The 13,864-nt window shown below is 34.0% G+C and overlaps 1 pseudogene; it reads right to left on the reverse strand.

The window, feature by feature from the left end:
- LOC127852392 (NADP-dependent malic enzyme, mitochondrial-like) overlaps positions 1 to 13,568 on the reverse strand; it is a 51,071-nt pseudogene extending 37,503 nt beyond the window's left edge.
- Positions 13,569 to 13,864: the final 296 nt, after the last annotated feature.

Here is a 13,864-nt window from a genome sequence, read left to right on the forward strand (position 1 = left end):
TGTTCATGATCAAAATGCCCCACGTTAATGAGCATTTAGTAGTAGTAGTAGCAAAGTCTATTCGCAGAAAAAAATGGCGTGTGCTATCTATCGGCACGTTTTAACAAGTTTAAATGGGGATAGACAGAGTCACATAAAACACTACATAAGTTGAATTCAAAATTCTTGTTCCTTTTTGTCAATATATGATAGTTTGCTTATAGGTATTGAAATGTTAAGTTAATACAATAACTAAATTCAAAGAATACGTCCAAAATATATCATATCAATTATTGCCCTTGTGCACCTGTGTGAAGAATTGCCGAACCATTTAACTATCACCGTAAAAGTAACTACTATTGGGAAGGTTACTTCTATTGAAAAGGTTACTGCTATTGGGAAAGTTACTGCAATTGTGAAGGTAACTGCTATTGGGAAAGTTACAGCTATCTGGAAAGTGACTGTTACTGGAAAAATAGTGCTATCGGGAAGGTTAATGCTATTGGGAAAGTTGCTGCTATTGGGAAAGTAATCGCTATTAGAAAAGTCACTGCTATTCGGAAAGTTACTGCTATTGCGAAATTGACTGCTATTGGGAAAGTTATTGCCAATGGAACAATTACTGATATTGAGAAAGGTACCGCTATTGGGAAAGCTACCGCTATTGGAAAAGTTACTGCATATGGGAAAGTAACCGCAGTTACTTCTTTTCGGAAAGTTACCGCTGTTGAAAAAAATGTTACTGCTATTGGGAAAGGTACCGCTATTGGGAATGTTGCTGCGATTGGGCAAGTTACTGCTATTGGGAAAGGTACCGCTATTGGGAAAGTTACCGCAATGGAAAAGGTTAATGCTTTTGTGAAAGTTACTGCTATTAAAAAAAAGTTACTGCGCGAGGAGCTTCACTCAAAGTCTCACCTCGTTATCGGTTCCCACGTCTATAAGTATGGGGAGACAAAGGTGGGGCGGCATCCCCGCCAGGGCGGTGTAGAGGGCCAGCTTTCCCACGGGGATCCCCATCCCGTACGCCCCTAGGTCTCCCAGACCAAGGATCCGCTCGCCACCCGTCACCACGACCGCCTGCGAACATATGGATGCCCAACAGATATTTGAGTCTCGCTCTAGGATAACGGGGTTTAATGCATGTGCAGTCCTCTAATACCTCTAATAACCTCTACTTAGACAACTACTACACTGTCCCTTAATACAGATTAAAGATTATAGGACTATAAAATAATGTCATACTAAGTAGTAAAATATTGGCGGTGTCAGTGATTTAACCCCTATGTCATTCACTTAGCTGAGATATTGATTAATTCGTACCAAAATCGAACGTTTTTGAATATTTCATCAATTATTTCGATTTTAGATAACGCCCATTAACGATAAGTGTATCCCTTACCAGTGATGGAGTAACACATTATCAAACATAAATACAAAACAAACGCTCTATATTTAGTACATCTCAAACTTGGTGAACATTTTTACAGTGCGGACTGCACATGCTTATCTTGGATAACACTTTATGTGCATGCATTTAGCCCAGATTTCCCAGAACGAGGCTCAGCAGTACCTTGACGTCATCCGATGGCCAGTTACAGATGATGTCATAGGCGTGACCTAAGTCGTGTATGGTGATGTAAAGACCTCTGAAATAGGAAAGAAGATATCAATATTTCAATAATAACATTTGAGATATGTGGACATCAAAATTTGACATAATCGTACACAATTGCGCACTTGTGTACACTGTCTACTTGCATTATTTGATGAAAGTTGATATGTTTTGCCTCACGCGTTATAATTATTTTTTTATGTAAGCATTATATAGTATAGACGCAACATGTATATTTTATAAGAAAAACAAGCATATTTAATGAGATATGTAAATATAAGAAAGCTGTCGTCTTTAAACATGTAGTGCGTCATGAAAAGTATTATATTATTTACGGACAGAAATATAGCATTCACAATTGTAAAAATCTTCCTTTTTAAACCTTACACTATTCGAGCTACAATATTATTATGGATGTCAGATAATACCGAATAATGCAGTCTATATAATTGATTTAAAGAATTTGTTCTGCAATGAAAAACCGCACTTATTGAAAATAAATCAATGCACAGAAAAGCAAACATGGAGGCCGATAAAGGATATACATGTGTACTATGTATCGCAAGATCTTCTCTAGTTAGCAACATGTTGTCAGTCTACTGAACTACGTCCTGTGTATTTCTGCAGTATGGCTATTAAACCCATTTAAGCCTAGTGGACTCTCCCATCCTTCTAAATTGGATCAATTTTTTCCAAAATTAGGGATGTCTAGTATATTTATTTCTATATTTTGAATATTTCTTACAGAAATTCATTTAAGCAAACAGCGCAGACCCTGGTGAGACGCCGCATGATGCGTCGTCTCATCTGGATCTATGCTGTTTGCAAATGTCTAAGCATCGTCTAAGGTATGATAACCATCAAACAATTCTTCACAATGGCGACCTATGTAAAAGATCGAGCCAGTCCGATTGAGATAACTCGATTTTTCTTATCGAAATACCTCGACCTCGTTGATTTTCATTGATAACATTCTCCTCGCAGAGTTGTCGTTCGTGTTTCAACATTCAACAATGGCCGCCCCATGAGAGTCTCGAGTCAAAACTTTCTTACTGCATAAATTGGCTTGTTTCGCTATTTTGAAGCTGTCATTTATGATATATGAATTATTTATTCACTAAATCTCCGCTAATGACAACAATGGATGGAATTCGAAGGATATATTCGATGTGAATGGATCACTGTCTACAACAATGGCTTCGCCCATGAGAGACTTAATAACACTCGTGTCAAAACTTTCTTACAGCTTAAATCGGCTTGTTTCGCTATTAAGTAATGCAACAATAAATGGAATTCGAAGGATATATTCAATGTGAATGAAGCACTTTCTGAATCTCGACAGCTTGACAAGACAAACTGGCATACTGATGATACTGGTATTTTCAGTTATCAATTTAAGTCACATTTTGCTTTATAAATTTTGTTCGAGCATTTTGCGACTTATTGAATGGCTAAGATACCCGATATCAACATGTCATATGGGATTTGCATATCACAAAGATGTTCTGAAATGCAACATTGATTAAAATCTCTTTACTCAAATTACTGGTTTGTATGAATTCTTTCTTCTTTTTATTTAAGTAGTTGATATCATAATTGTCCAAATAATTAGACGTAATTTACCGTTTAGTCCATGTATATCGACCTCATATTTATAGGAGTAGATATTATGTTAAAGGGGCCTTTTCACATATTTTGACATGTTTTGAAGTTAGTCATTAAATGGTTTATATTTTTGATAAGTGTAAACATTGGATCTTAAAAGCTCCAGTTAAAAATCCAGAATAAAATTTAAAAAAAAGTAGTCCGCAGCAGGGCTCGAACCAGTGTCCCCCTTAGTCTTGGAGTTAAAACGCATTAGCCTGCTCGACTATTCTGCCAAGTATTAATGGTTGACGTATTTTATACCTAATATAAGTAATCTTCGTAGTTTAACACAATTAAACAACAACAATATATCTCTCCAAATTATTAAATCGTTTCACGTTACAACGCTTTATAACTTTTAAATCGTTAAAAGATGCATATAATGGCTATATTAGACCATGGAAAATTGTTCAGTAAAACTGTTTTCTAAAAAAAACATAACTAAAACGAAAATTTGCGAATCTGATAAAACTTTTTTTCAATTTTTGTCAATTAACCAAAACGTGAAAAGATCTCTTTAAAATTAAATGAACTGTATCCCAGTAAAAGAGACATTAAGGCGATTGTGGCCAGTTTAGATCCAGTTCAGCCTGCAGTTGCTTGAAAGATGTTTGCTTAAGAGCTGTTTTCTGACAATGACAAATAGTTTAATTAGATACTGATTAGACTGCCCGTTTCCTGTGACCTGGCTTATTAAATTCAGAAGCCTGGTAGCAGTTTAACGTTAATGTTACCAATGTGTCAGACCAGGGCTTGGATTTTGAAATCTAGGACATGCATGGTCAGAAGATGTCATTTAAGATTATACAGTTTTTCAAACACATTCAAATGCATACAAATATAAATAGTAAAATGCACTAAGTCAGAAGGTTTTTTTGGCAACAAGGGGTAACGCATTTGTAAGAAATGTAATTAATTTTCTGACAAAAAACTGGTACCATGAGTAGAATGAAACAATAATTTTGTAAAACATGTGTAATCGATTAAAAATGATTGCAAAAATAATATCTAGGGTCTTATAAAGCATTTTTTATTTTATTTTAATAGGTTACTCTGAAAATTCTATTTTTCATGTTTTTGTTTTTGCAACAAGGGTTATGAAATTTAAAAAAGGTTACTGGATTTTTAGACCAAAACTGGTACTATGATAATACTATGATGCACTTCGCCAAAACATTTATAATTATATTGTTTATTCTTGAAAATGTATTTCCCCTATTCACTAAAAATAACACTTTTGATAAGAAAATTCATATATAATGATGTTTACTTTTATTTTCAAGAAGCATAATGCCTCTTTTTAGTTGTATTCAGCCACAAGTTCTTGTCAGCCACTTAAGGGTTATATGTTGCCTTTCCTTTACTAAATGCATAATAATTCTACACTTTGAGACATTCATAAAATATGTTATGTCTTTACAACACCGACAGGCTAATAAATTTATATATCAAGTACTTCCATACTAGCAGGACCATTCTAGGCGGGCAACCTAGCAACCTTGATTTGTTCATATCTTCCTATCAATCCGTTATATGTGTTATGAATCATTTGTTCAGAGAACATTTAATGTTTGTTATAACTTTTAAATAATTCAATGTTTAAAGTGATATTGTTATTGACCGATAAACCAACATACTGATTACAAGAGAATATTTTATTAATTATTTGCATTTTATCTTACATGAGAAATATTTGCCTAAATGATTTTCAAACTAAAGAGAAATCGATATACAAATAATAATTGACGACGTTCATAAAAAAAAACATTTATGAAATGGAAGTTTAAAGATAAAAATAAATAATGCAAGTTTTATCAGATATTCGTAATAATTTCCAATAAATTTGAGTGTCTGAGCAATGTAGATGAATGAATATATCGGATAAAACGAACACTTGTCTATACTTGAATTATGATTTATTTTTCAATATTTTATGCACTTAAGTTTAGCCTTAATGCGTTTTTGTAAGCATTTATAGACAGGTGTCCCTCCCCAAAATCAAGGAATTATAACTTGTCATTCATTTGTGTAATGGTATACAATAATTTTGTGGTAGAATATTTGAGAAAAACATTAGAAACGAAACTTGTCAGTGATGAAATTTTTCCATTTGGTTATGGAAATTACCGATCGTCGGTTTCCGAAAAACAATACGTCACGGTTTCCAAAAATATGATGGTTGTGCCCAAAGAGTTTGGTGTTAATAAACATTACTGGTTTATATTTTAATAATTTCGATTCTCATTTGATTAATAGGTAATTTCAAGGCTGATAAACTTGAAATATGCAAGCTATTCTTTTGTTTTGCATATGACTGTCGATACATCTGTATAATCGGTAATTCCCGTAACCACTCGTTAAATTGTAGCAGACACAAGTTTAAATAAAAAAAATATGTTTTACACTAATATTCTACCTCTTTCTTGCTAAAAACTAATGCATGAATGATTTTAAAGTAATATTGCATCGATTTCAGCCAGAAACACTGTCTATGACCGCGAAAAAAAAACATAACAATCTTTTTGATTTACGATATTTACTTTATAAATAGCTTGCATGCGGCATGGCATTGCATGTTCCGCAAGATAAATATCTCGCCTTTATTTATTGGATGATTTTGGACTGTTTCATCCAATCAGAAAATAGCTTTTAAACAAAATTTAGACCCATGTTTAGCGAGATAATTAAGTACCACTTTGTATACACTGCCAAATTGTGACATAACAAGTTGCCTCCCTTGTTGGTTCATGCTACTGTATTATTATGTCCCCCTTCGAATGTCTCAAAGTGTAGAATTATTATGCATTTAGTAAAGGAAAGGCAACATATAACCCTTAAGTGGCTGACAAGAACTTGTGGCTGAATACAACTAAAAAGAGGCATTATGCTTCTTGAAAATAAAAGTAAACATCATTATATATGAATTTTCTTATCAAAAGTGTTATTTTTAGTGAATAGAGGAAATACATTTTCAAGAATAAACAATATAATTATAAATGTTTTGGCGAAGTGCACATGTCGGTCCGTATGTCCGTTCACCAGATGGTTTCCGGATGATAACTCAAGAATGCTTATGCCTAGGATCATAAAACTTCATAGGTTCATTGGTCATGACTCGCAGATGACCCATATTGATTTTGAGGTCACTAGGTCAAAGAGCAAGGTCACGGTGACCCGAAATAGTAAAATGGTTTCCTGATGATAACTCATGACCGCGTATGCCTAGGATCATGAAACTTCATGTGTACATTGATCATAACTCGCAGATGACCATTATTGATTTTGATGTCACTAGGTCAAAGGTCAAGGTCACGGTGACCCAAAATAGTAAAACGGTTTCCGGATGATAACTCAAGAACGCTTTTGCCTAGGATCATGGAACTTCATCGGTTCATTGATCATGACTCGCAGATGAACCCTATTGATTTTCAGGTCACTAGGTCAAAGGTCAAGGTCACGGTGACCCGAAATAGTTAAATGAATTCCGGATGATAACTCAAGAACGCTTATGCCTAGGATCATGAAACTTCATAGATACATTGATCATGACTCGCAGATGATCCATATTGAATTTCAGGTCACTAGATCAAAGGTCAAGGTCACGGTGACCCGAAATAGTAAAATGGTTTTCGGATGATAACTCAACAATGTTTATGCCTAGGATCAGGAAACTTCATAGGTACATTGATCATGAATCTCAGATGACCCCTAATGATTTTCAGGTCACTAGGTCAAAGGTCAAGGTCACAGTGACTCAACTTTGAAAAATGGTTTCCGGATGAAAGCTCAAGAATGCTTACGCCTATGATCATGAAACTTAATAGGTACATTGATCCTGACTCGCAGATGACCCCTATTGACTTTCAGGTCACTAGGTCAAAGGTCAAGGTCACGGTGACTTGATACAGTAAAATGGTTTCCTGATGATAACACAAGAAAGTTAACGCCTAGAGTCATGAAACTTCATAGGTACATTGATCATGACTGGCAGATGACCCCTATTGATTTTCAGGTCACTAGGTCATAGGTCAAGGTCTCAGTGCCAAAAATCGTATTCACACAATGGCTGCCACTACAACTGACAGCCCATATGTGGGGCATGCATGTTTTACAAACAGCCCTTGTTTCAAAAATGTTTTCATGTAGTATACTTATATTGATATTTACACAATTGATGCATATGAATGATAGACTTTACTGAAATCATTTTAATGATACTGAAATCATGACAGTGAATTAATACTGAATTTTTTTTAATATATTTTGCTTGATACAATTATGTACATCTATATCATATGAGATCATACTGTTACTTCAGTGATGAATATCAGTAAATTAAATTAAATCCAAAATAAAAGTAACTCCTATATCTCTCCCGCAGCGCGCACACCTAAACATCCTGCTGTGTACCAATCCAGATCCAGATGAAAAGATATGATACATAATTATGTATCATATTGCTCAGAGGGGATGATTTTACCTCTGTTGTATCAATGTATTGTTTTACTTCTTTAATCAGTGTGTTTAAAGATATATAAACATAGCTCCAGGGTCTTTGCTTCAGGCAATGAATATTTAATATCCTGATCTCTTTTTCTTATGGATATTTTAACTAGTTCATACATTCAATACAGTCAAATATAGGTAAAGTAGTATCTGTACAAATTGGTAGATTAAATTTGTACATCAAATATTATTTTTTTAATTGTTTTAAAAAGACATAGTTCAAATGTTCATACTTGATTAATTTAGAACCTTAGTCATGTCACGGAGTCCGTGGTCATGTGGTAATTAAACATTTTTAAATATAACCACTTTTATATGGAGTCCTGACCAGATCTCAAATGCATATCCCTTTTCTCTGTCACCCTGGTCATCTCCTATCAAAAGGGCAAATTATATGCAGAACCGTTCTTTATACACAATGGTTGAATGACATTCATGGAAAAAGAGCCTGCACAACACAGATCAAAAATACTTTTTATTTGTGGATAATCCCATATCTTGAAACTCTATCTGCATAAATATCTCAAGTCTTCATGAAATCAGGACAACAAAAATGTTTGTTTAAGTCCTTAATTGACCTGGCTATAGTAATCAGATTATTATAAGCTCAATTAGTCTATTTATGTCATATGCTTTGTGTATTGTGAACATACACACTTTTGCAGGTACATAATAGCAATAAATAATAACAAAGCCATCCATACTATAAAGGTCAATGGCAAAGCCTGTGAAAAAAAATTGAACGCATTGAGTGTAATCACACAACATGCTCATGGTGAGCTTTTGGGATCTAGTCACCTCTATGTCATTTTGGGTTTCATATTCTATAAAAAAAATTAGGGCACTAGGTCAAATATAAGAAAAGGTATGTTTATACTTTAGTGGTCACATTCTCTCTCTGATCAACTTGTAAATTGGTTAGAACATTATTTTAAATAATTTCAAAGTAAAGCTTGAAAGTAGCATATTCAACATTTAGGTAACAAGGTCTAGTCTCAGTGATTAACAGGTCACGTTCCAAAGTGGGTCATGTGCTTCCAAGCATTTGATCAATAACTAAAATAATTAAAATCTATGTTTACACTTACATTTTTTACCTGATCTTCATGGCAGTTGATCAGAATGTTCAAATAAATAAAAGTAGGAACTCGGTTACACGGCTCAACTAGATCGGATAGACGCAAATAGTTTGTTCATACTCACAATGCCTTTTTTCTAGATCTTCATGAAAAATTAGTTAACACCACTAGGAAACAATCAGTTTTAGGTGAGCCATATTGTGCTGTTAAAGCTATCTATGTATAGTATAGATTGTTACAAAACCTTGTTTTGTCAATAAAAATAAATGAAAAAAATGGCTTTCTATAAGTTGTAGTCTTGGATGATATACTCCTCAACATATAATCTACGACAATCTTTTGAGAAGAAAAACAAAATTTGACTATTATTATACCCCAACATACTGTGATTGGGGCTAGCAAAGGAATTCTCAATTATGTTCCTCGAAAAATAATGGGTTAGCATATATTTGCTGTTTTATCAAGTTGTCTGGACCATTACTCCCAAAAGAATTGTAAGTTCAAATATGAGATATTTAGGTAAATAAATCTCATTGAAGGGAGTGCAGTGTCCAAGAACGAAAACGATTGCACCACAACTATTAACTATTGACCTGCGGATAAATGACAAGCAATAAAAATTACACAATTGCGGTGATGTAGATTAACTTAAATGGATGCTTATTTATTTTATGCTTTCCGGTGATTTATACAGAAATATCAGTGAGATAAACTGGTATTTCACTGTTTTAAACAGTGAAAAATAACAGTGAAAATATCGATATTTTTCGCTGTTTTTCTGGGAAAATCGATATTCCACCGAATCCAACAAATATCCTCTACATATCCATCCTCTTCAAAAGCATCGTCAAACCAGTACTTTCAGTACTTTGATTTTCTCGATGGTAGGCATAAATGGGATAACTACGAAGTCTAACATTTCTGATTTAATTTAAGTATCAGAACACCACATTAACCCATTAATGTCTAACGTCTAGAAAAAAGGCATTGGCAAACAGCGTAGAGATTGTAACGTAGATTTGGGGTCATCCTAACCTTGGTTTCCTGAGGGTGAGGCCGTACTTGAGGCAGGCTGCCCCACTGTCGGGGTGTAAATGATGGGCATCATGAGCTCCACGTTCTGCTACGGTCATGTTATGAAGTTGCAAGTGTGCGTACATGTAACATAAAAAATACATTAAATAATTAATAATATATATTTTTGGCGTGTGTGTGTTAACATGTCGAATATGCAAGCTGATATCACATATAAATAGGAATTCAAAATGAAAAAAAGGAATATTTCATCCCTCTTAATATACCGTGACTGTCTAACGTTTCCTTTCAAAGCGTTTCTCACAGTCTTATGAATACTGAAAGTGTTCTCTAATTGATGCGTTATTATAAGTATACGTTTTTCTGTTACATCTGCTAAAACTACTACACTACTTCACCGCCACTAACACAACTGCCACCAGCTTCTAATACTACTACTTCTACTAATTCACCACCACTAACACAACTGCTACCAACTGCTTCTAATACTTCTTCTACTTCACCGCCACTAACACAACTGCCAGCAGCTGCTAATACTACTTCTTGTCGCACCGTAAGCTACTCACAGAAGTGAGCCAGCTAAGGTCTTCGTAAAACAATGTGTGCTGCTATTATACATGCATTTTGTTTATATTTATTTGCGCATATGTTTGGGATTCTTATGAATAAACAAATGTTTATTTCACTGTCGGTCTAAATCCTAATGGTTTGCTGTCTGTATGCCTACATTATATTATTATATATATTATATATTACTATAAATATATATGTGTACTTGACCCAGTTTTTAAATCTTGGCAACACCTATTATTGTAAAGCGGTTACCAGTTATTTTGTACTACACAATATCGTTATAACATGTTGGTGTATAGTTTTAAAATGCTTGAAGCTAAATACTTACGAATGTTATTTTTATTTTTATATTTTAATAAACAGAATGTTCGATGGCACTGGATTTGATCGTTCCATCTGTGTTTGTTTTGTTTCGTTTCGTTTATTATTAGAATCATATATGTGAGTTTAATTCATACTTAATACAATCGATCACACACGAGTTTTGATTTGTTCAACAGATGGCATCGACCTTGGGCTGACCTATGACCCTGCATCTCGATGCTGTTTCATTTTTTAACTGTTATAGTAGTCGGGTGGTACCAGTGCCCGGTGAAAATTCTCTAAATTGCCTCTTTCAGACACGTATTATGGAAAAGCAAATTAACGTAAAATAATAAAAAACTTGATAATTATCATCCCTAAAAGACGGCTGATGATGGAAAAAGATGCACAGTTTATTTCTAAAGTATGTTTAAGTAGGAGATCCATTCAATGACATAAACAAGTTATAAAAAAAAACATTAAAAATTAAAAGTAAGGTTAACATACATATCATAAATGTGTTACAAAACTTGCCGAAAAATCAATTAAGCTAACAAAGATTAAGAAGTCTGATAAACTGATGCTTTGTAAAGTTCAGGACCAATTCCTTATTGTCCCTGTAGACATGTACCATAATGCCTGCAGAAAAAATATACAAGATATGGGACACGCCATGACAGTCACGACGGTTTAGAAGCATGCATTATACGATCAGTGCGCACCACCGAAGATTTCAAGCTCATAAGTAATTATGCTGAAAAGCATAGTGTACTAGGACAATATTAGTATTAGGAACGGCTGACAATTTTTTAATGCAATCATACAACAAAGACGAATTCTTTAATCTTGCCAAATGCATGGCCTATACCATGGCCGCCCTGAACGGAGGGTACTTAAAGGGGAACGCTATTCTCCCACACTGACTATAACGGTTAAACAATGTGATCAGTTTTGTTGTTTCCTTACAATGACACACAGCCATTGATAAGAGGATATGATTTGGTATCAACCAATCACCTTTGCTAGCTGCATACTATTTATATTGGCCCATAATATTAGTATTGGTCAATCCTATTTATGATTCACAAAATGATTTTGCTGCTAATATCAAACCTCTCTAAGTCTTTTTGCACATGGTAGCATCATCCCGAAGCACATAAGCTCCAGATAGATATTAATGCTGATTGTCGATGGGAACAGGACTGTATAATAATTTAACCCTGAAAAATGTAACATTCTAAGCATTACCAAGGAAAGCAATCTTCCCTTGCGAACTACACGACCACATCCTTGGCAAGGTAAATCACGAAAAAAGTATTACACTCCAAAGTAACCTCAAAGGGATAAATATCTAAACTCAATCACTTACTATTCAAACCAGGCACTTGGATTTAATTGCCTCAACCTAACAATCAACTCATCAAACGCTAAAGATCATGCTTACAAAGCAATATCAGGGGCGTAGCTAGCATTTTTTTAGCTGTAGGCCCGTTTATGATACATAAAAACGGGCGGTCCGGGGGTCCTGCCCCTGTTCAGTTTTAAATATGTTAACGCCTGTGGTGAGATTAAAAGCATATCTAGACAAATAATCAGATTAAAAAAAATATACGACTTTGGCCTGTTTTTTGTTTGATATTTAACTGTCTTATCTCAATGTCAGAGAACTAAATTGTACTGTTTTATCTTTATGTAATCCAATTAAAATCACAATCTTATGAAATATTTGTAATATTTAAATTTTCACTTTAACTTATTTAATAATTTTAATTAATCATAATTAATAAAGTTTTAATTAATTTCAATTAACAAAATTTTAAAATAACTATTGCATATTGTTTAAAATAACTAGTGCATATTGTTTAAAATAACTATTGCATATTGTTTAGAATAACTATTGTACATTGTTAGAAATACTTAAGGAATTGTGCAGTTCATATCACGCATTAAGCCCAGTTTTCACAAAACTACACCGGAATACTTTTTTGTGCAAGGTGAGCTACAAACTCTATCATATTGACGTACTATAAGAAAACAGCTTACTAAGCTAACAAAGAATAGCACATTCCAATCTAAATTGTTTACCAAATAAAGAACGCAAACGTAAGCAGTAGAAACTTCTAGAAAGTTCCATGACCAAGGGTTAACAACTTTGACCCGAACAAATATAAAAAAGTAGGTGAATCAATGTACTGCGTGAGACCACGTAGGATCACATGAGTAACGTATTTGGGAAAGTCTGATCAAATTTCAGCAGCCACCGAAAAAATATTTAAGGAAACCTGTGCGTGACTGAAGTACAGTGTTTTCTGGATATTTTACAGAGAATAAAATGGGCTGTTTACACTGTCGACTTCTTTGATTATTTACATCTATTATGTATCATAGAATATTAGCGCTTAACGCTAATTTGCATAAATTGAAGAATGGTAACATTTAATGCTAATTGAAAATGAAACACTACAAATACAACATTCACTAAGACCGTAATGGACAGAATAATTAATTATTAAGAACTAAATAATGTATCGTACGTAAATGAAGATCCCATTACCAATTACATTAAATGGAAATAATGAAAACTTCAAGGAACATTGAAATAACAAGTAAAAGCACGTACGATATTTATACCAGAGAACTTAATTTTTAAACAATATACAATAGAGGAACATTTAAAAGTGTAACACTCCACTTATTCCGAGTCAAACCATGGGATTTCTTTCCAATAATAATGTCTGCATATCTAAAACGGCACGTTTTTGTTCGGCATCAAGGGACCAAACAAACCTTGATTCAGTCAATGAATCGGGATACGGGGGCAAGTGCTCCATTTTAGATTTCCGCGATCATAAACAACATTCGGAATGTTTCTTTAAAATCCAACGATTACCAATTACAACTAAATGTAGTGTTGAAATTGAGACAAGTAAATCTACATGTAGATCTGTGTAAACTTGTAACAGCAAGTAAAGTGAAAAGAAGCGAGCTAGAATCTACGCATAGAAATAAGTAGAGTTGATAATTGGAAGATATGTCCTTCGAACACGAACAGATTCCATTGTCTGAGGATAATGTCAATATGAAATGCAGATTTCTAACACCTCACCCCCTCAGGGTCAACATTTTA

The sequence above is a fragment of the Dreissena polymorpha genome, chromosome 12, assembly GCF_020536995.1.
Source record: "Dreissena polymorpha isolate Duluth1 chromosome 12, UMN_Dpol_1.0, whole genome shotgun sequence".
Taxonomy (NCBI): domain Eukaryota; kingdom Metazoa; phylum Mollusca; class Bivalvia; order Myida; family Dreissenidae; genus Dreissena; species Dreissena polymorpha.